General features: G+C 33.3%; 1 protein-coding gene across 5 annotated transcripts in view; it reads right to left on the bottom strand.

Moving 5' to 3' along the window:
- CDH12 (cadherin 12) overlaps window positions 1-22,600 on the bottom strand; it is an 880,529-nt gene that overhangs the window by 498,423 nt on the left and 359,506 nt on the right. Inside the window, exon 3 of one of the 5 annotated variants that reach the window (XM_081053550.1) lies at window positions 7,142-7,270. The exons of the other annotated variants lie outside the window; for them this stretch is intronic. The gene's annotated coding sequence lies outside the window, so the exon portion shown is untranslated. The remainder of the gene's footprint in view (window positions 1-7,141; window positions 7,271-22,600) is intronic. 5 annotated transcript variants of the gene reach the window in all.

Below are 22,600 nucleotides of genomic sequence, written 5' to 3'. Positions count from 1 at the left end.
CATGGGAGTTTGTGCTTTGGCTGTTGACAAACGGTGATTGGAATAAACATTTTTCTGCTATAATGTCTGAGTCTCATAGACCGTGTAAGGAACAATGTTACTTTCTTGTATTTGTATACTTATCAATAAAAACCTCCACTCGGCTTTATTCTGGGCTCCAGTCTTTCCGAACTGTGAGAACCCTGGCCTTCTGAGAGTTAACTGCATTAAGTCTTTGTTTCTTTCTTGAAAACTTAACCCAAAGCCGCCTGCCTCGTCTCGCACCCTCACTGCCCGTGTTGCACTGGGCGCAACAGTAAAGGAGTGACAAGATAAAAAGAACCTGTACCCCTTAGGCCATATGGAGTTGAGCAAGTTTATAAGCCTGAAACACCTGCTTCAGAAACTTTCAGTGAGAATTGTGTGTTTTATTCACATGACTTTTAAATGGAGATCTTTGTCATTTACCTATAAACCTAATCCCATCTGATACAATTTTAAAAAATTTGAACTCCTTTACCCCAAGTAACAAAACATTCCGTTGGCTTCATGGAAGTTGTCCAGAAGCAGATGGCAAGGACTAACATTATGAAATTATAATGCAGTAGCAAAATACCATATACATTCCCTTTTCTCTCTGATAAATAAGACTGATCAGGTAATTGTGAGGTTGTATAAGAAGAAGTATTAAGAAATCGCTATGGGCTAAAATAGTTTCTCTAAAATGTGCATGTAGAGGTACTAACGCCTAGTGCTTCAGAATATGGCTGTATGTGAAGATGAAGTCCTTAAAGAGGTCATTAATTTAAAATGAGGTAATTAGTTTTGTCCCTAATCTAACTGGTTTCCTTATAAGAGGAAATTAGGAAACTGACACAGAGAAAGATGACCGTAGGAAGACACAATTGAAAAGACAGCTGTCTATCATCTACAAGCAAAGAAGAGAGGCCTCAAAAAAAGTCAACCCTGCTCACACCTTGACCTTGGACTTCCAGCCTCCAGAATTGTAAGAGAATACATCTCTGTTGTTTAAATCACCTAGGCAGTGGTACCATCTTATAGCAGCCCTAGGAAACTAATACGAAGACAGTCAAATATACTGTGCATCAACTACTCTTGCCACTCTAAGGACAGTCTCACAAGACAATAACTCAGAATATAGATAACCACGTGTGAGAGAGAGGCAGTGGAATGCAGGTATGTAAAGGAATGCCTTCTGAAGGCAGCATCCACTTACTAACAGCAGTCCAATTATGCAGCACATTGCTGAGTTGAAAAATCAGCCAGTGCTGTATCTGGCAGTGAAGTAGCTTTAAGCACCGGTTCTCAAGGTGTAGCCTTAGCAGAACAGGAGGCTACACCTCAGCTCTTTGTCCAGCACCTGCCAATTTGGGTTCTTAGCTAAACAATGAAAACCAGCCTGAGTAAAAGAACTGAGTTGGATTGCTGCTTCACATCATCTCCCTGTTTAAAATGATTTGTATGCTTGAAAAAATAAATAAATAAATAAATAAATAAATAAATAAATAAATAAATAAATAAATAAAGGGAATCGATATAATTCTACTAACCAATGTCACTCCATAAATTTAATGAAAAATAAAATGATTCCTAGTTATCAATCACAAAATTAGGATATATGGGGCTGTGAATGGAACCCAAACCATGTACATCTTCAGACTTAAAAATTTCCTCTGTGAAGATGACTGGTGTTTTTGTAAGGCAATCCTCTCTGGATTTCTTGGTGTTTCTGCTGGGCCTAGACCTACTAACAGAAATTTGCATGCTATAATGATAGGGAATGTCTCTTTTCTTTTCCCACAGTACCATCTGATCTTTGCATGCTTAAGGTGGTAGATACATGGAGCCTTTTTTCTCCTTTCACCAGAGACATCTGTTCCATTTCAAAGGATAATAAAGCCTTTTTTATCTCCCTAGGAGACAAAGTTTACATTCCTGGTTATAGGATTTCTCCTCCTCCCCCAAGAGAAGACCTGTTTATACAGAATGAAAGATATGCTCTTTCTCCGAACTCCAGAGGGGTGGAGATGTGTCAGCACCTACAGACGCTTCAAGATTCATAATTTGGGAGTTCCTCTCCTGTGGGGCAGGTCACGCTATACACTCATGGTACATTTGGGTTTGATTACAACTCCCCATGAAGGGTTAGGTTATGGGGAAACAGCAACAGCACTAGGCATTCTGTGAGTAAGTAAAATGTTTTTTTTTTTTTTTAATTTTCTTTTCTTTTGTCTTTGATCACTATCTGGTGTTTCTGCCAGTGTGTGTGCATGTGCACATGTGTGTGTGTCTCCAACCATCTCCCTATCTGTCTATCATCTATCTATAAGTTAGGGTAACAACTCACAGTCTTCCAAGTTGCAGACTTGATGAATATGACAAAGAGCAAAAACATAAGAAGTGTTTTGTTTTCATTGTTTTGTTTTGCTTTGTTTTTGTTTGAGAATTGTGTTGCAGAAAATGAAAACAAATAAAATATCCCAAGCCAAGTCTGCAACCCCTCACAACATTCCTTCGGCCAATGAACCTACATCAATATAATTGTCATCTTAGAAATTGCCATTCAGGTTCTAAAAAGGACATCTGTTTTATTGCCAACTTCACATGTGGACAGAGATTATAATGGATAAATAGAAACCTTCCAGAAAGAGGGATCCAGAGGCCACAGAGGATGATGAAAAAGGTAATTCCTGCCAGAAAGCAAATCCATTCACTAGCAGATGGTCTAACAGGAATTAACTACAGTGCCCGGGCAAGGAGACGTCGATACCTTCCCAGTCGAATCACTGACTTGTGTTTCCCATTCTTCCTTTTGCTGAATGCAGATTTTGAAATGGGTTACTCATTACTTTACTGCAATTGTATACTGAATGTGTTAGAGACACATTACTAAAATTTTTATTTGCAGGTGTAAGGCAAATTTTTTTTTTACCTGGAATAGTACTTATATGGGAAATGTTAAAACTGACTGCTGTGTTTTATTACAATGATTATAACAAACAAAATTGATTAAAATATAATGATCTGCAACTGTATTTATACCACATCTTCTTTATCCAATCATACATCAAGGGACGCTTTGATTGTTTCCATGTGTTGGCCACCATGAATAATGCTACAGTGAACATTGGGGGACATATATCTTTATGGATAAATGTTTATAGATTTTTGGGGTAGATACCCAGGAGTAGGTATTGCTGGGTTGTATGGTAATTCTATTCATAATTTTTTGAGTACCTCCGTATTGTTTTCCATAGTGGCTGTACCAATTTACATTCCCACCAGTAGTGTTATGAGGGTTCCTTTTTATCCACAACCTCTCCAACACTTGCAAGAACATGGATGGATCTAGAGATTATTTTGCTAAGTGAAATAAGTTAGACAGAAAAAGTTGAGAACCTTGTGACTTCACTCATATGTGGGATATAAAACTGAAAGCAACAAAGGAACAAGACAAACGAAAAAAGAAACAAAAACCTCATAGACACAAATAACAGTTTAGTGGTTACCAGAGGGCAAAGGGTGAGGAGGGCAGGTAGAAAAGGGTAAAGAGGGTCAAATATATGGTGATGGGAGGAGAACTGACTTTGGGTGGTGAACGTACAATACAATGTACAGATGATGTGTTATAGAATTGTACACTTGAAACCTATGTAATTTTATTAACCAATGTACCCCAATAAACTTAATTTAAAAATGCAAACTTGTAAAAAAATGTACAATGATCTTTGATTGACCCCACTATACCAGAACTTTACTGGCCTGACCAAGGAACAAGGACTCTTGTTTTAATCATTTGTATGCAGACGCCTAAATTTATTACTTCCGAATTAGAGAACACCATTTCAATCTCATAACTGTAACTAATAAGAAATCACATACTTTCACCCTTTCCAGCAGTTAGAGACCTACAATTTGTTCTCTGGGTGAAACATTCTGATTTTTTTTTAAATTCAGTTGGTTATTGTTTTTGTTTATTTTTATTTTTTTATTATTTATTTATTTATTTTAATTAATGTAGGTCATTATTTACAGAGGTCACATTACAACAAAGAGCTATGTATGGACCTAACAGAAGGAACTGTATTTGATACCGAGATTTTGGAGGTTCAATTGAATGAAGAAACCATTTGGGGCTTTAGGATTTTTTTTCCCTGGTAGGAGAGAGGTTGAATGTGCACAATACAAATATGAATGGCATGCTCATGTAGTTAAGTTTCTAAACCGATAGCTTCTGGCACAAACCTGATATATTATTTTCACTTCTTTGTTATAATTAGACTGTCACATATTTTGCTGTCCATGTACCGTTTTTTCTAGCCTTGGTGCTTGGTGTAGCTATGTCCAAAAGTTATGCCCAATGGGAATTATGTAGTGGTATACGTACCTTCCAAGAACATTCTTTAAATGAGACCTTCCCACTTTTGTCCCTTTTTGGAACTGTTCCTCCCTGATGTCTGGAATGTAAATGATATGGCTATGGTGGATAAGCAAACTTGGAAGTGAGTTGCCCTTGGGAATGGAGGCAACATAAGATGGGACAAGATAAAGTAAAGAATTTTGTGTATTTATACACATCTGAATTTTTGCATGAAAAAAAATATAGTTATATTTTGTAAAGATCTTGTTATCTGTGATCACTGTTATTTCTAGTCAAGCCTAATGATAACTAAGAAATTAGGCAAACTAAATGATTAAGTAAACAAGTTGTTATCCAACTATTTTGATCTTTTGTTAATTTCTGGACATCAGTGGAACTTTTCTTCTCTACATGAAATCCATTCAATAGTACAGGCATATTTTGAAATTAATAACCACAACTATAATTGCAAACTAAGATCTACCACTTAAAGCAACCCACCTCAATCACATTTTCCCCCATTCACTAAAAACCACAAAGTCTACTTTTTATTTCTGTAAAGATCATCACTCACTGAAACTTTGTAATCTATCACTGATGCCTTCCTTTTCTGAATTCAGCATTTAAGTTTAACAACATGTATTTTGTTATATAATACAGGTGAGTTACATTTTATAATAGTTTTGTAATATTTTTATTATATTTTGACAGCAATGGTAGGAATATGATAGCACTGAACTAAATTACTGATATACACTGGTTACATATACCATTTATTGAGGTATATTGCATGCCAAATGCTATAATACCTTATTTAATTTTCATACTATCACATAATGGGTTGAATTCCTAAAAGATATGCCCAAGTTTTAGACTCTAAAATATGTGACAGTGAACTCATTTGGAAAAAGAGTCTTTGCAGATCCAATTAAAGTAAGGATCTCGAGGTAAGATCATCTCAGATTAGGGAAGGCTATAAATCCAACGAGAGTGTCCTTACACGAGACAGAAGATTCAAATACACATAGACACAGAGAGGGTTAGAACATGTGGACATATGGAGCCACGGGAAAAAAAATGTGTGCAGATGGCTGAGATTAGAGCAATGGTTCAACAAGCCAAGAAATGTCAGTGTTTCCTCATTCACCAGAAGCTAGAAAGAAGTATGAAACAGGTTTTTTCCTCAGAGCCTCCAGGAAGAACCAATCTTGCCAACCCTACCAATACTTGATTTTCAACTTCTGACATCTAGAACTTTGAGAGAATAAACTTCTGTTGTTTTAAAACATGTATTTTGTGGCTATTTGTTATGGCAGCCCTAGGAAATGAATACAGATTTTGCACCAAGGAAGTAGGGTGCTGTTGTAACAAGCACCGGAAACACCTAAAAATGCAGATGTGGCTTTGTTTTTTCGGTAATGGAGGCTGGAGGAATTTGGGAGCAGGTGTGATTGTGAAGAAATGGTTGGCAGAAACATGGATGTTAAAGACTATTCTGGAGGTTTTGGAAGGAAGTGAAGAACACCATAGAGAAAGCTTCTATCATCTTAGAGAATACAAATTGTCATTAACAGATGTCGGTAGAGATGAAACCATTTAAGTTGTTTTGGTGAGTCACACAATGAAATGAGGAACAGGTTACTGTAAACTGGAGGGAAGGTGATCGTTGTAAGGTGTCAGAAAACAGCTGAATTATTTTCTCCAATTAGGTGTCCTACTGAGGGTTATGAGTGATGAGCTTTGATAACTATCTGAGACATTTCTAAGGAAAGTGATGAAAGTAGTTTACTTACTGCTTATAGTAAAATGTGAGAGGAGATAACTGAGGAAGGAAGTGTTAAGCAAGAAGGAAACAGCACTTGATATGGGAGATTCTTTGCCTATCCAGATGGTAAAGGATGCAAAAATTAGGAAATAACTATTGCAAAGTATGCTCTGGAGGTAGGATAAAGGAGGTAGAATCCAGAAATAGAGACAGGGTTTATAAAGGATTGCACACAAAGCTCTTTCTAGTGGCTAGATTCCCTCAACATACCACAGGAGACTCAAAATTTTTAAGAATGCTATTCCACTAGAAACATCACCGACTTAGGCTGAAAGGGAAACAGATGGGATAGAATGAAATAAGGTTGTCAGTCTTCTGCGATTCTAGAGCGAGAAAATGGGATGATAGAGTTTCTCAGCTGAAATCATATGCTAACCTTCAAAGGAGGCATGACTACTAGAGTACAGAGAGCCACATAGAGACACGGAACAGATTCTCTGCAAGTGCCTGCAGAAGGAACCTATTGACTGACATCTAGATTTCAGATGCATGGCCTCTAGAACTGTGAGTAAATGCTTTTACACCACCATTTTTTGGTAATTTGCTATGGCCATGGTAGGAAGCTGATAATAGTGTATGCACTTTACATGTGGGCACAGGAAGCCTGGAGAATTTTAAGTAACATTGCCATGGTCACACAACTATTAGGTAATAAAGTAGGTTTTTCCAACCAAGGAGTCCACTACAAAAAATTAATTATTCAGTGCAATCCCTGGAGAGACACTTTAACTTTTTGAACAGTTCAACGTGTGATGATACACTTAAAAGATAATCAAAGGCTTCATTCATTTAGAAGTCATTTCATTGTGCTCTAGAAACAGATATTTTTAATCAACCACAGTCCCTATAGGAATTATAACAGGCATAACCAGGGTAAAAAACACACTATTCAGAATCAGACCCAAAATAATGTTAATGAAAGATTGCAGAGCAATCTCAATCATAAATGGAAGTACCTCAATAGAATTAATGTATGTCCAGCCATGTGAAGACCAGGAGGCAGCATGGTAATTCATCATTTATTCCAAGAAATTAGTACAGTCCATGCATTTGCCAATCTTGGTAGCACCACTAGATTTTCATTGCTAGCATAAAACAAGTAAGAGAAAAAGGAAATATGTTACAGTGGTAAGATATTATGTTGAAACATAGGTACCTGCCATTGTTCTTATTATTACTGAGTCAGCAATTAGAGGGGTACCCTGGGTGTATCACTTAACTCAGTCAGCCTCGTTTTTTTTATTAAATGGCTATTAAATGATAATGACTGTATAATTAAATATAATACACTAAGATATATTATTAAACTATATTATGTTACTGTTTTGAAATCCTTCTGGTGGATAAATGTCTAGCTTTGAAGAAGGAAAGCAATTAGAGTATTTAAAAGAACAATAATACTAAAATAAATTTTTGTCATGCATGTTATTCTGTTATTAGCCTTAGAAATTACATATATATAATTTTATATATTTTATATACAAAAACACATAGATATGTTCATATGTATTTATATATAGACATATATATTCACAAAATTGTATATATACACAATTTTTAAAATCAAATCAAATGTCTTGAAGCCTGGCTATCCAAATCGCTCATACTGAGTTGAGGAAATTCAGATAGGTAGCTTAAAGAAGCTCACCTATTATAAGGGTAGAATTTGCACTAGAATAAAACGGTTGGTTCACTTTTCAGTGTTTCCTGTATCTTCTACAATCTCTATGCCTTTCTATAAACTACAAGCTCCAACATTCATTTCAGTGATGTCAGAACAGAAACTTGGCTTTACATCTCCAAGTTTATTTTATCCTTCTCATGAAGCAGCCTACTGTTTCTGCTCTTTTTGTTTGTTTGTTTTCTTACCTAAAATATGTAGAAGTAGCATCACAGAAAGACATTAATGTGTAAAAAAAGTGTTCTTACATACTTGCCTAAATTACGTATTTGATTAAAACTTCTGTAACAGCCATGCCTTTCTAACCAGTAAAATGAATCTCATGCATCAATGTAATGACTAGACCTTTAGCATGATGGATTATACAGTACAATACCTGCAGAAATTAGCAAAGAAAGAATAATTACAAAGGAGGAATGTGTTTGAAGAAATAACTTTGCAATTAGAAGCATTCCAGTATTTCTACATTTGCCTTGTGCATTCGTAATAACCAGCATGGTGTTTTACCAATTACAAGACATTGCAAACTATTAAATGTGCAAGTGAGTGTTTGTCTATGAAGGATATTTTAAAGTTAAATACCTTGCATCATCTTATATTTGTCAAAAACATATAACAGTCATTTTACTTACAAGCTAGTTGCAATTTATTTTCTAAGGATACTTTCTGTGTTTTACTGGCTTCATTGCTTTTACCTCTTCGGTAGCTTAAGTGTATAGAACTGGGAATCAAAAAATTGAAAAAAAATTGAAAAAAAATTGAAAAAAAATCTATATGTAAAAATGCTTTTAAAAATAAGTAAGACTCTCCAGATTTTTTATAATACCAATTCAGCCTTCTAAAAATATTTTGTTGGCACATCTTTCTGAAACCTCAAAAGCTTTCACACATTATAACCCAGAAGCAAAGAGCTGGTCTCCAACCAAAATTCAAGCAGGCCAATGATAGGAACTCACTATTTAAGAAAAAAATAAATAAATAAATAAAAGAGGCTCAAATTCTAATCAGTGTTGCCTGAGATAAAATCATAGGCAGAGGAGTTTTTTAAGTGTTTTAAAAAATAAATTTAGTTACAGTCAGGGAATCAACTACAATAAACAGACTGATCTAATGAATCATGAGCCTTGAAAAACAAGAGCAAAGTCAACACTATAATAATACTTCTGCATACAACATAGTTAAATATTACAAAATGCTTTCATAAGCATAATCTCTTTGTTTTAATTTTACTCTTTACAACAGCTCTGTAATGTTGGAATGTCAAGGGTTCACTTTCCTATTATTTAGGCTAGAAACTAAACTTTTAAAAATTGTCTAATTAATACTTAGCTGAAGTGCAATGGTGAGAGTCATCATATAACACTAGCTCTCATTTTCTTAATCTTCCCACTACCCTGATTTGTAGTCACTGACATAAAAATGCCACCTACATGATATTCAAGGTGAATTGATTAATTTTAATTTTCTGACCTACCGATTACAATGAATGTTTCAGAAAGGTTTTTAAATGTTTGCAATTTTTGAACCTGGGAATTTTTTTTTTTAAAGCTGAGACTCCCCAAATGATATTTTGTTTTCCATTAAACAGTAATGAGAATTTACTGAAGTCAATTTCTATGTAAAAACAATAATCTGATAAGTATATTTAAAAGATATTCAAAATAAAGCCCCCAAGATTAGAGAGACTGACAGTAGCAAGTGTTGATAATAGAGAAAAAAAAAATTATACCTGCTTATCGAGTGTTGATTATTTAACCAAAAAACTTTTGAAAAGTACATTTAAGAGTAATAATCAATATAGTTGAAAGATTCTCTACCCATAATTTTTAACAAGAATTTGAATATAGGTTATACAAAGCAGCAAATATGGAAATAAATCAGATGTATAGATGATGTATTACAGAATTGTACACCTGAAACCTATGTAACTTTACTAACCATTGTCACCCCTATAAACTTTAATTTAAAAAAATGCTACAATTTTATTCATACCTGGGTATGGTCAATTACCTAAACCTAAATAAAGAGAAAATTAGAAATTTTGGCTTCAATTATGTTCCTGTTTAGAGACTGCCACTAGGAAAAAAAAAAAAAATCAGCCAAGCTCTCTCACTAGACTTTCCATCAATGCACAGATTATATTCAACAGCCTAATGATATATCCCTTTGAAGGAGCCATTGACATCTCAAATTCAAAAATGACAATTATCCAAATGACTAATTATCCATCCTGTCTCTCCATAATATCTCCTCTTAGAATTATATATTTTAGTGAGAGGCATTATTACAATCCATCCTGTTTCCTAAACTACAACCCCGTGCCCCTCTTGATTTTTCCTTCTCCCTCATTAGTCATAACCAAGGAAGCACCACATCCCAACTTCAATGATCATAATAGTTTAGAATCCATTTATTTTTTTCTCCATCTAACTATCATTATCTCAGTTAAAACCATTATCATATCCTGTTTGAATTGCTAATATATCCCCAACTCTAAGTTGTCTATTCCTCTCTAATTATTACTGCACTCTACCATAAGAATGACTTTTCTGAATCCCAAATCAGATTTTAGCAGTACCAAAATAAAAAAAGAAAAACTTTTTTATCTTTCGTTGTAGACCTCTTCCTGATACTCACATACTGCATGACTCTTTTCCATGCTTACCTGTATGGCTTCATCCTTCACCAGCTACACCCCATCTGGAACCACTGGCTCATTACAGAGTACCAAATCCACTGGTTTGAGCTGCTTTACAAAGACTTTGTACATATCGTTCCTTCCATTTATAATCCTCATCTTTTCTTGCCGTACTTTACTTCACATGACAAAAGAATCACTTGTTCATTTTATTATAAACCTTCCTATTCTGTCAAGATTAGACCCTATCCTCAATTATATCCTCCAACAGGACACACTTTTTATAGCTTCCTTCTACTAACTGTATTATATGAAAATTGCCTACGCCCTTCTCTATCCCTCCACCAGATTGTGAGTTTTTGGATGGCACATAGTTAAGTTTTTGTCTCCCATCACATCCTTAAATATTTACCTATTTCAATCAGTTTATTTTTTTGGTTTTCATAGTTTTTTTTGTTTGTTCGTTTGTTTTTTTTTAATTTAATTTTATTTTATAAAGAGTAACTCCCACAAGGGATGGTGGGCTGTGCCCCCTACAACTAACAATGGCAACTGGACCTGGAGCTGAGCTGTGACCTCCACAGCTACGATTGAAAGGACAGCAACCTGACTTGGAAAAAGTCCTGGAAGTACACACTGTTCCCTAATAAAGTCCTGTTCCCTTTCCCCAATTAAAAAAAAAAAAAAAAAAGTCCTTCTAAAAAATATATATATATAAAAAAAGCGTAATAGCTTGATTCATACTGTAGTTTTTAATGATGGTATTTCAAATCAAATTAAATAATATAATTTTATACTTTTTATGAACAGATGTAAAAGATTCCTTTGTTTGATATTAATCTTTTTTATTTAAAATTTATTGGGGTGACAATGGTTAGTAACATTACATAGGTTTCAAGTGTAAAGTTCTATAATACATTATCTGTGTATCACATTGTGTATTCACTATCCAGAGTCAGTTCTCCTACCATCACCATATATTTGACTCCCTTTAGTTATTGATATCAATAGTCAAATGTACTAAATGGGATGATGTTTTTAAGTAATCATGGGTAAGCAAAATCCATAGGAGAATGGGGTCCTTTCCACTTTTATCTCTGTTTATAAAAGTTGTGATTAAACAAGTTCATCCTCAAAGATAAGAAACTACAGATACTTAGAGTTTCAGAGACAATTTATTTTGGGGGTGGCAGTTGTTACTGAAATCAATGCCTCCAACATTATGTGAAGGCTATTTTAACACAGAAGAATCCTTAATAAGTATCCTTTTCATACTTAATAAGTATTCTGTGCTAACATTTCAAAATAGTTGATGTCAGTGTAGGTCAATTAGCTAAAGTGCAAGTCTTTAGCTCAGAAACTCATATTCAAGGCATTCTTCAAAATATCTTCAAAGTTCATAACCAGAACAACATAAGCAATCAGAAACTTTAATTCACTGCCAATGAGCACTGTAAGACTCAAATTAAATTTTATATGTATATTATTTATATACAAATACTGCATATTAAATATATTTATAGGTTATTTATAATTGTATGTTATATTTACACATATACTGGGGGTGCCAAAAATGTATACATTTTAAGAGATGATATCTATGTATTAATTTTCAAAGTTAAATTGAATTATGGTAGCAATGTGTAGTATGACGTTCACTCAAAAGATGGGATTAATCAAATGAATTCTAGTGTTATTCATTGCATTACAGTTTTAATACAGTTTATCTTAAAATGCTCATACATTTTTGGCACCCTCTATATTACATATGCGTATTATATGTAAATATGTCATTTGCATATAAATTGGTGTGCAATTGTGTGTGTGTGTATATGTACTACAGCACACACTACTAAATTACATCCCACATTATTTAATTGAAATATGTAGTAGGACCAGATTCTTTCACATTATGAACAGCCCCTAAAATGATGACCAATTCCACTGATAAAATGATTCTTCCATCTTCACTGCATTTTCACCCAAAAAAAGTAGAATAAGATCTTTTTTTCCACCAAAACATGTAGTGAAGCTTTTTTCAGTAGATAATAAATTATCTTAATATCTATTAATAACATCAGTATTCCACAATATGCCATACTAACCAATAATATTAAACCACATACTGTTTACAATGATATTAATATTAATATCCTAATAAATTAATAGGATATTAAATTAATATCCTAACAAAAAGTTCCAGAAACTCTCCACACATACCCAAAATACATCTCTAGAGATTACCTAGACATATTTCAAGGTTTCTTTTGTGCAAAAAGAAAATGAAAGTAAAGGTCTCTTATGTAAGTTTTCAAAGAATAAGAGAATATAGTCTTGGAACTCTGTTTTCTGTATTAAAACTCACCTAGTGACTAAACCACTTTGACACTTAGAAAATTGTATTATTTTTCTTCCTCTTAGACAAACCTCTTACTGTTTTGTTTGTATTTTTTAGTCTGTTTCGTTTGAGTCATACAATTATAGCAAGCTCCTAGAGTCTGAATGCATATACAAAGAATGTGTATAAATTAAAAACAAACAAAAAACAAAACAAAAATAGGAATATACCCCATTTGTTGCTTATTTATTTTGTTTTCCAAAGATAATTTGATTGAAAATGAATCTATATTTCAAAGTGAAAGATGATTTTTACAGTTTAGTTTGGAATAATACAGTGTATTGACTTGAAAAAAACCAAGGGCACAATGTGAAAGTCATATATCTTTCCTCTCTCATGAAAAAAAAAGAAAGAAAAAAAAAATCCATGTTAACAGCCAAAGGTGAAAATGGAATAGATAAGAAGTAGAAAGAATTGTAAGTCTGGCATACAGGAAAGATGGCATCCAAAGAGTATCATCTTGGGGATAAAGGCACTCTGTAAAATGGGAATGCCGATGCCTCTGATCGTGAAGTATCTGGAAATAAATTGGTCACAAAATTAAAAGTAAGATACATAATTGAAAATAAGAATAAAAGGGGGAAAATAAAATGCTGGATTTCATGGATAATATTCATTTAAATTATTTAAAAATATATACACTATGTTTTATAGTATACATTTTTCTGAATTAAAGATCCATTATAAACAATTTGCAACCCTTATTTCAGGCACTACGTATTATTGATAATTATACTGGTGATTATCATACTATGTGAAGGTAGGCATTATCATCTCCATTGATAGATGATTAACTGAAGTTTATTTCAGTCATTTATGCAAATCATGCGATTAGTAAATGGTAAGAGATAAACTCACACCTTCATCTTTCCGGCAGCCACTGAGATCTAGAGATCATCTTGGTAAACTTCAGCATGTAATTTTAAACCACAAGCCTACTATGGGTATTTTGGTCAGCACAATTTGAGCAAAAAATTAATCTGTGTCACTACATTTGAGCATTATATCCCGCAGAGGACAATTTAAAATATACATATGTCAGAATGTTCAAATTAGTGTAACTCATTCATTCATATTATTGGAAGAGTGTGCTTATATTTAAGCTCTCATATTTTTGACCCAAGATTTCTGATGCTATATTTTATAAATCCAGACGAGACAGCTTAAATTTATGTTACCCTTTAATACAATAGCCTTGGTTCTTATATAGCTTCCTGGGAAAATAATGACTTTAAAGGGTAGGTTTATGTGAATTTTCATGAAGTCTTAAGGGAACAACAGATCAATCTATCTACTGAGGGGGCAACTGGGCTAGATTAATAGGATAATGATTTAATCCTATATTCCAACATTTTCTCAATTGCAACATTTTGGTTTTCTTCTCTCACGTCATTCAAATTATTTAGTTGATAAGTGAGAATAAATAGGCAAGTTAATGTGCTATTTGTTTTTAGACCATAATTGTTTTTAATTCAACATGTTTTTCTTCATTTCCCACAGGTCAACGATGTAAAATTTCCATCATCTTTCCAAGCAAATATCGGTATTCCCTGGTCAGTGTTTTCTAAATTTACTATGCATAAAATCCACTAGCTTTCACCATTCTAATTCCTATAGGAATGAAAACACATTGCTGAATTTTAAAGTAAGATATTGATCATCATATTCATATAATATCTCTACAAAAGCATGTAAATAACTCAGTCTGGGTCTATACAGTATAGCCGATTGAATTAGAATTCAGTTTTATCACAATTCAGAAATGTATGCATGTTTTACAGTTTATTTTATAGGACCACCGACAGTTAATCATTAGCATGGACCACTATTTTTAGTATATAATACAAAACAATTTTGAGTCATATTTTACAAATATATATATATACACATATGTTTAATAAATATGATACTTATTAAAAATTGATGTGTTGATCCGTACCTTGTTATTTTGTATTCATAGAAAGTTATTCTGAATAGGATTATAGAATATAAAAATGATTTGGTGAATAAAAAGCTACCTCAAAAATATGTTAAAGCTACATCTATAATCTACAATGTGTTATATTTTAAATAGGTTCCTCCACTTTTTCTTTTTCTTTTTCTTTTTTTTTTTTAACCAAAGTAGTCATTTAATTGTGGTATACATTGTTTATGCATTTTTTTTTATCTGTAGGTTTTCCTTTTCTATATAACCTTAACAAGAATCTCTTAAGGTTTTACATGTATTATCATATTCATTATGGAGAAGGAAAATGCAGCATACTTCAATGAGGAAAAAGTAATGTTATAAAAGGATGCGTAATGTTGAGGGTGACAAATTCAGGCTTACTCCTTGGTTGATGACATAGGCTCTATAGAAATAATCATGCTTATTTTAATCCCTTCTGTTTTTGAGAAAATAATGTTCCCGTATGCCCAAGACTAGATTCTCCACCTGTTTTATGCTTCTATGTTTTCTTTTCCTTTTGTAGGGATTTTGCACCATCTATAATGTACAATGTGTTATATTTTAAATAGGTTCCTCCCTCTAGCTCTTTTCATCAAAATATCACAATCTTTAATATTCCACTATCATCAGTATAATTCTCCTTCATGTCTACATTCCTATAGATATCAACCATCATTCTAGTTCTTGTCTTACATTAACAGCAATTCTTCTAGAAAGACAAGGGTTTCATTGCTCTTGCTGTGTTTTTTTTTTTTTAATATCGTATTTAACATTTTATATGCTTAACTTTTTATCTAGTTAGTAGTTCCACATTGAGAAAATTTTGCGACTAAAGATACAGGTTTTAGAATTATCATGATGTAAATAATTTTGGATCTACGTGAGGGCAAAATGTCTCCTAGGGATTTTGGAGAGCATGAAAAGTCCAGAGGAGAAAGTGTGGAACTAAAGATGCAATAGTGATTAAGAAGAATGAAGGCAGATGACTGACACATGGCTAGAACATTACAAACAAATTAGCACAGCATACTAAAAAAATATGGAAAAATCAGAGTTACAAGAGACAAAACAGCCAAAGATCTAAATCACCACACAAAGAGAAGGTACAACTGTGTATACCAACATGGAGGTCTTAGATAACTTTTTGACAGAAAACTCAGGGGAAAGGTAGGGGTGAAAATGAGATTTTACAGCTTCAGAAGGTGAATAAGTAGGTAGTGAGGATGCAGACAAAAATATTTTCATAGTTATAATTTAAGGAATCTGTGATGAAAAAGTTACAGAATAATAACTGTAGCAAGTGGGCTTACAGCAAAATGGTGTTTTAAAATAACATTTCTTTACCTTAGCATAGCATATAGGTGCGCATATACACACATACTGTATCTTCATATCATCCCATCAGCTTTGCAGTGTTTTTTTTTTTTTTTTTTAAGCTCTCCCTTGGTCAAATAAAGATTCTTCTAAGCCTGATGATTACTTATATTTAGTTTCAAAATCCAGACAAAATAATTTATACTCAGATAATTTATGTATGCAATTTATATGTGTACCTAACTGAACATACTTCACATTTCTAATTACATGCTTTGTTGCAAGCTGAAAATATTTGCCTTAATAGGTAGGTAAGGACATGTAGAATTAAAATCTATTTAAAGTCTGCAGATATAAATAAAAATAATCAACACAAATACTGAGGATCATGGGCATATGTGAAAGCAATTTAGCCATTTGGCTTTACTCTTATTTCAAAGTCATAAAGATGCAGATTGATTTTTAGACAAACAATATTAACCTTTAATCAATCTCTGCTTTAGTAATGGAAGGACACCCTTATTCAAACTCCTGCAATATTATGACATTGCTGTTTAAATGAAGATTAACAAGCTCAGTATGGCAAAGTTAAATTCCTATTTCCACTAAAAAATAGGAATTTCTTTATATATATTTCAAGATATACATATATATATATACATATATATGTATATATGTATATATATATATATATATCATATATGATAGCTACACGATAATTGAAAATCAATAACTGAATATTTCAAGAGCAAAGAGGTTTACGTAGCTTCAAATTTAATTCTGGTGGGGCTGAATTGAGAGATTTTTATACAAGTTAACTTTTTATTGTGCTCCTGAAAAATCTTCTAAATGTTAACATTGTTCCAGGTAATTGTTATACAATATTTGAAATGAATATCCTTACTATGGTCTTTTCGTTCTATCACTGGTTCAATAAAGAAAGCACAATTTGTTTTCTTTTCTTTTTTTTTTTTAATTTATTGGGGTGACAATTGTTAGTGAAATTACATAGATTTCAGGTGTACAATTCTGTATTACATCGTCTATAAATCCAATTGCTTGTTCACCACCCAGTCAGTTCTCCTTCCATCACCATATATTTGATCCCCCTTACCCTTACCTCCCTCCCCTCAACACCCTTTTAACCCAAATTATCACATTTCAATTACTAAATTTGAAAATCAAATGTAATGCTGTTTGTCTGGATTTACCTTTTCCACCATAGAAAAATTTAATAGAAATATAAAAGTGATAAGTAGTAGGAGACTGTTTTAAAATAGTTTTTGAGTTAATAACCATATAATTGAAAAGAAACCTGCTTATTTAATAATTAATACATTGTTTTAGCATCAGCTGACATCTCTGATGAGCCTCTTCTATTACTATAATACTTACCAGCTCACATGCAAGATGGATAAAAATGTCCATTGTAAATATAATCTTAGTTTCTCAGACTATGTAATCTTTCATGAAAATAATATAAAAATAATGAATATGTATATGTATGTATCATATATAGAAATATACAGATGATATAGATATATAGATATATAGATATATGTACAAACATATAGAGGGTGCCAAAAATGCATACAAATTTTTAGAAAGAAAATTGTATTAAAACTGTAACACTCAATATATACCGATAACAAAAGATGAATACAAGTCATGTTTGACTTCTGCAATTAAAGAGATGCTCAAAATGGTTACCGTCAACATCCAGATGCTTCTGATTATGGCAAACTACTGCTTAAGCAACATTGATCAAAGTGTCCACTTTTATATATGTTTTGGCACCCCCAGTATATCACAGTAGTAGTAATGGATGGATGGATGGATGGATGGATGGATGGATGGATGGATGGATGGATGGATAGATAGATATAAAGATTCCTGCTATTAATGTTTTGGACACTTGCTATGCACTAGCCCCCGGGTAATTACTCCACAGACATAACATGAACACATGAACAAAATGAGGCTAAGGCAAGTGGAAAGATTGGAAGTCTCATGCAAGAATATAACCAGCAGAGTAGTTAAAGTTGGCCTTGATTTCAAAGCAGTTTGCTTCTCTTTACTGGCACATTTACTTACCAAACTTAATGAAATCTCTTCCTAAACTGGGAAAATAAACTTCCTTTAAGAATATGGAATGACTCCAATTACCATCAAAACCACATTTTCTTCAAAACTTCAAAAGTCTGTCTACAACCTTACACCAATTTTTCACATTACATCCTGACTGAACCTCAAGAACAGGCAAATATCTCACCAACCCTCAGGTAAAATATTTCAGTATAATCTCTGAATCTACTGATTACCTAATGTTTACTCCAGAATTTTCTTTCTGTTAATCATCATTCTATCCTCTTTTCAAATTCTGCTTTAACACATCCTCCAAAGAAAATAAAATAAAAGAAAGAAATTCTTAGCTATCACTAGTTTTGTTCATCTATGACGCCTATTATTTTCTTATTTTTATTTTTGTTTTCTCCTAACAGCACCATTCTATTATTTCTATTGTAGTACTGTATATATCTAGTACTGTATTCTGACTCAATAAATCCCTTATAAACTAAACACATTTATTAAATCAACATAACAAAAACATTTTCCATAAAGATTACTCTTTTGAAGTAGAGTTGTTTCACGCTAAGTTATTCATATCGAGATCTATTGAATTTTGTGGTCTTTACAACCTCTATAGAAAGCTCTTATGACAAATTTGCCAGTTACTAGACTGTATCTGTGATATTAAAACAATTAATCTACAGTTAATTGAACAGCTCAATGTCATAGCATGTTTGAATGAGAGATGAAGAGTACCAGTTAATACTGATGGCCAGATCATAAAATATTAATGAGATACCACCTCACCCCAGTCAAAATGGCTATCATCAATAAATCAACAAACAACAAATGCTGGCGCGGATGTGGAGAAAAGGGAACGCTAGTGCACTGTTGGTGGGATTGCACATTAGTGCAGCCACTATGGAAAACAGTATGGAGGTATCTCAGGAATCTGAAGATAGAACTACCCTATGATCCAGTAATTCCACTCCTAGGCATCTACCCGGAGAAATCCAAAACTCCAATGCAAAAATCTGTATGCACTCCTATGTTTATTGCAGCACTTTACACAATAGCCAAGATATGGAAACAACCAAAATGCCCATTGATCAATGACTGGATTAAGAAGCTGTGGTACATTTATACAATGGAGTACTACGCAGCCATAAAGAAAAAAGAAATCTTATAATTTGCAACAACATGGATGGATCTAGAGAACATTATGTTAAGTGAAATAAGTCAGAAAGAGAAAGACAAGTACCATATGATCTCACTTATATGCGGAATCTAAAGAAAAGAATATGTGTATGAACTAATCAGAAACAGTTTTGGGGACACAAAAAACCGAGAGTTGTTAGATGGGCGGGGGGGAGGGGGTTGGGGATGGGGGGAAAAGGTGAAGGGGTGGGGGGCCGGCTGGTGACCACAGGATGGCCTCAGGGTTTTTTGAGAATTACTTTGGGGAACTTATTCAATAGTGTTTGGGGATTTTGTTGGGTGTCCGATGGACATGTGTCCTGTTTGGGAGACCACCTCAGGGATGCTGTGGATGCCTGGTCATGGCATTGTACACCAGAGGCTGGACATTAATGAATGCCAACTATAATTTTATGTGTATAATGTGATGGCTCGGTGTGAGGTCGGGGTGGTGGTGGATGGGGGGAGGGGGGTTCACGGTGTGAGGGATGTAAAAATAAAATAAAATAAAATAAAACTATAATAAAAAAAAGAGAAAAAAATAAAGACAGAAAGACACTAATAAATACTCAATGTTAAAATACCTCATAAATTATTCTAGGGTAATGTATTGGTAACAATACATACCATTTATTTGATCAAGACTATTTTTGTATTTGCCTTTAAGATATCCCCAAGACCCTTTTACTACTTAAAGAGATACCTTAACTACTAGCAGTACTAGTGGGGAAGTGATTTTCTGCTAAGTTAATTTGTTAAAAGTAATCTCCCACTGCCTTCCAGTGTAACTTTGCATGCTCCAAAAACTGTAGTTATTTGAGGTATTCAAATTAGTGTTTTTTCCAGCAATAATGGGGGTCACTCACACCTCACAAGGGCCACTTAAACCTCATGGCTCACAGCACAGAGATGAAGACTTTTCAGGGATACATCTCGAAGGTAAAGTAAAGTAGGGCAGTGGAGGCTGCCTTGTGCAAATGAAAGAGAATGGAAACACTAAATATATTGTCATGTTTAAGTATCAGGTTTTTGGAAAAGAAGAATTCACATTTATTTAAGTAGTTTGAGACAGAAAATCCATTGGGGAATTTTAAAAGTCCAGTTTCATTTACCTACATTTTTCATATCTATATTCTCTCTCTCTCTCTCTCTCTCTCTCTCTCTCTCTCTCTCTCTCTCTCTCTCTCTCTCTCTCTCTCTCTCTCCCTCCCTCCTTCTCCCTCCCTCTCTGCCTCCCTCCCTCCCTCCCAAAGCACTGTGGTTATTGAAAATCAACAGAAAGAGGACAACGCTCTTCTTCTATCTTTTATAACATACTTTCACGCTGAATAGGTATACTGCAACAAATTCTTACTAAGCAATTGAAGATTCTATACCTGGAATGAGTGGCTATCACACAGTTGAAATTGCCATATGGAATTGTTTACCAGTGTATGTAATAGGACGGACAGTGATAGTTCAGTTTTGTGCTTCCCATCTACCAACAAGCTAAATTTAGAAACTATTTTCTTTCCCAAGTACATCACTTCCATACACCTGCAGCATAAACATGGTTTAGAGGTTACTTTGTAGTATGTTGTTGATTTTATTGTAAGTAAAAAAGAGTGAATGTAAATATTTACCAGTCATATGAAAAGGTGACCTATTTATATTAACAAATAAGTACATGTTAAATTAAGAAAGATTCCTATGCTTATACATCTGCAATGACCTTAAAATTATAGCTAATATGGTGTCCGTAGTTTTGCCTTTTCCAGAATGCCATGTAATTGGAATTATATGGTATGCATAACCTCTTCAGAATAGCTTCTTTTACTTAGTTATATGTGTTTAAGTTTCCTTCATGTCTTTTTTATGACTTGATAGCTCATTTTTTTTAATGCCGAATAATATTCCATTATCTGGATGTGCCACTGTTTATTTATTTATTCACTTACTGAAATACATCTTGGTAGCTTCCAAGTTTTGGCAATTTTCAATAAGCTGCTATAATCATCTGTGTTTATAGGTTTTAGTGCAGACATAAATCGTCAACTCTTTTGGGTAAATGCCAAAGAGTATAACTGCTGGATCATATGATAAGAGTCTTGTTTGTTTTTGCAAGAAATTGGCAAACTGTCTTTTTAAGTGACTGCACCATTCTTTTCCTACCAGCAATGAAGGAGATTTCCTGCTGCTCCATATTCTCACCACCATTTGGTCTTGCCTGTGTTCCAGATTTTAGCCATTCAAATAGGTGTATAGTGGTATATCATTGTTGTTTAAACTGATTGCACTTAAAAATATATATTTTAATACAGAGCTACAGATGATACATATATACAGATGCTTATCAAATATTTTAGTCCTCACATTTTCTAATACATATACAGAAAAATATTCCTTTCGTTTTTGACATCGCTTACATTTTCCCCTATTTCTATTCTTAAATTTCTTCTCCTACTCATTTCTCATTATACCGTTCCTAGTAACTTTCTTTTGAATCATGGTTCAATATTGAATAAGCTCAGACCTTCCACCTTTTTTTAATAAAAGCTTCTTTCTTCATGATTACACATTCAAATTTCATTATTGTTTTGCTGTATGTGTGTGCAATCATTCATCAATCCAACACATATTCATTTAATGCCTAGTTAGAACCTGATATAATGCTTGTATTGGCAATATTAAAGCTCATAAGAATGCATTCTTTGTTTAAACAATTCACAATCTAATGAATTCAACTGAAGTGCAAATGAATTATTACAATATAAGTTGTATAATAAAAATTAAAATTAAAATTATAACTAACATTTATAGATCCCCTATCACATGACAGGATCTGTACAGAGTATTTTAAAAATATATTTTTTAATTTTCACAACAAAGCTGTAAAATAAGCCATATGGTACTTTTTATTTTGCAAACAATCATGAAAATTAAGTGCTTTCCCAAGGAAACCCTTCGCCCTACTTACTAGCTGGGTAGGAACTCAAACACAGACACACTGGCTACAATGCTAGAGACCTTTGAATAATTGTGCACAGTTTTACCTTGTGGAAGTGACCTTGTGACATTAAAATGGATTAACAAATTGTAGCATAAGGATTAAACCTTAGACTTTAGAATCACAGACTTTTAAATCTAGAAGGGAATTTAAATAGCATGTAGCCCCTCTGTGTTGTAAAGG

The sequence above is a fragment of the Rhinolophus hipposideros genome (assembly GCF_964194185.1).
Source record: "Rhinolophus hipposideros genome assembly, chromosome: 7".
NCBI classification, from domain to species: Eukaryota; Metazoa; Chordata; class Mammalia; order Chiroptera; family Rhinolophidae; genus Rhinolophus; species Rhinolophus hipposideros.
This window is presented reverse-complemented; position numbering and strand designations above follow the sequence as displayed.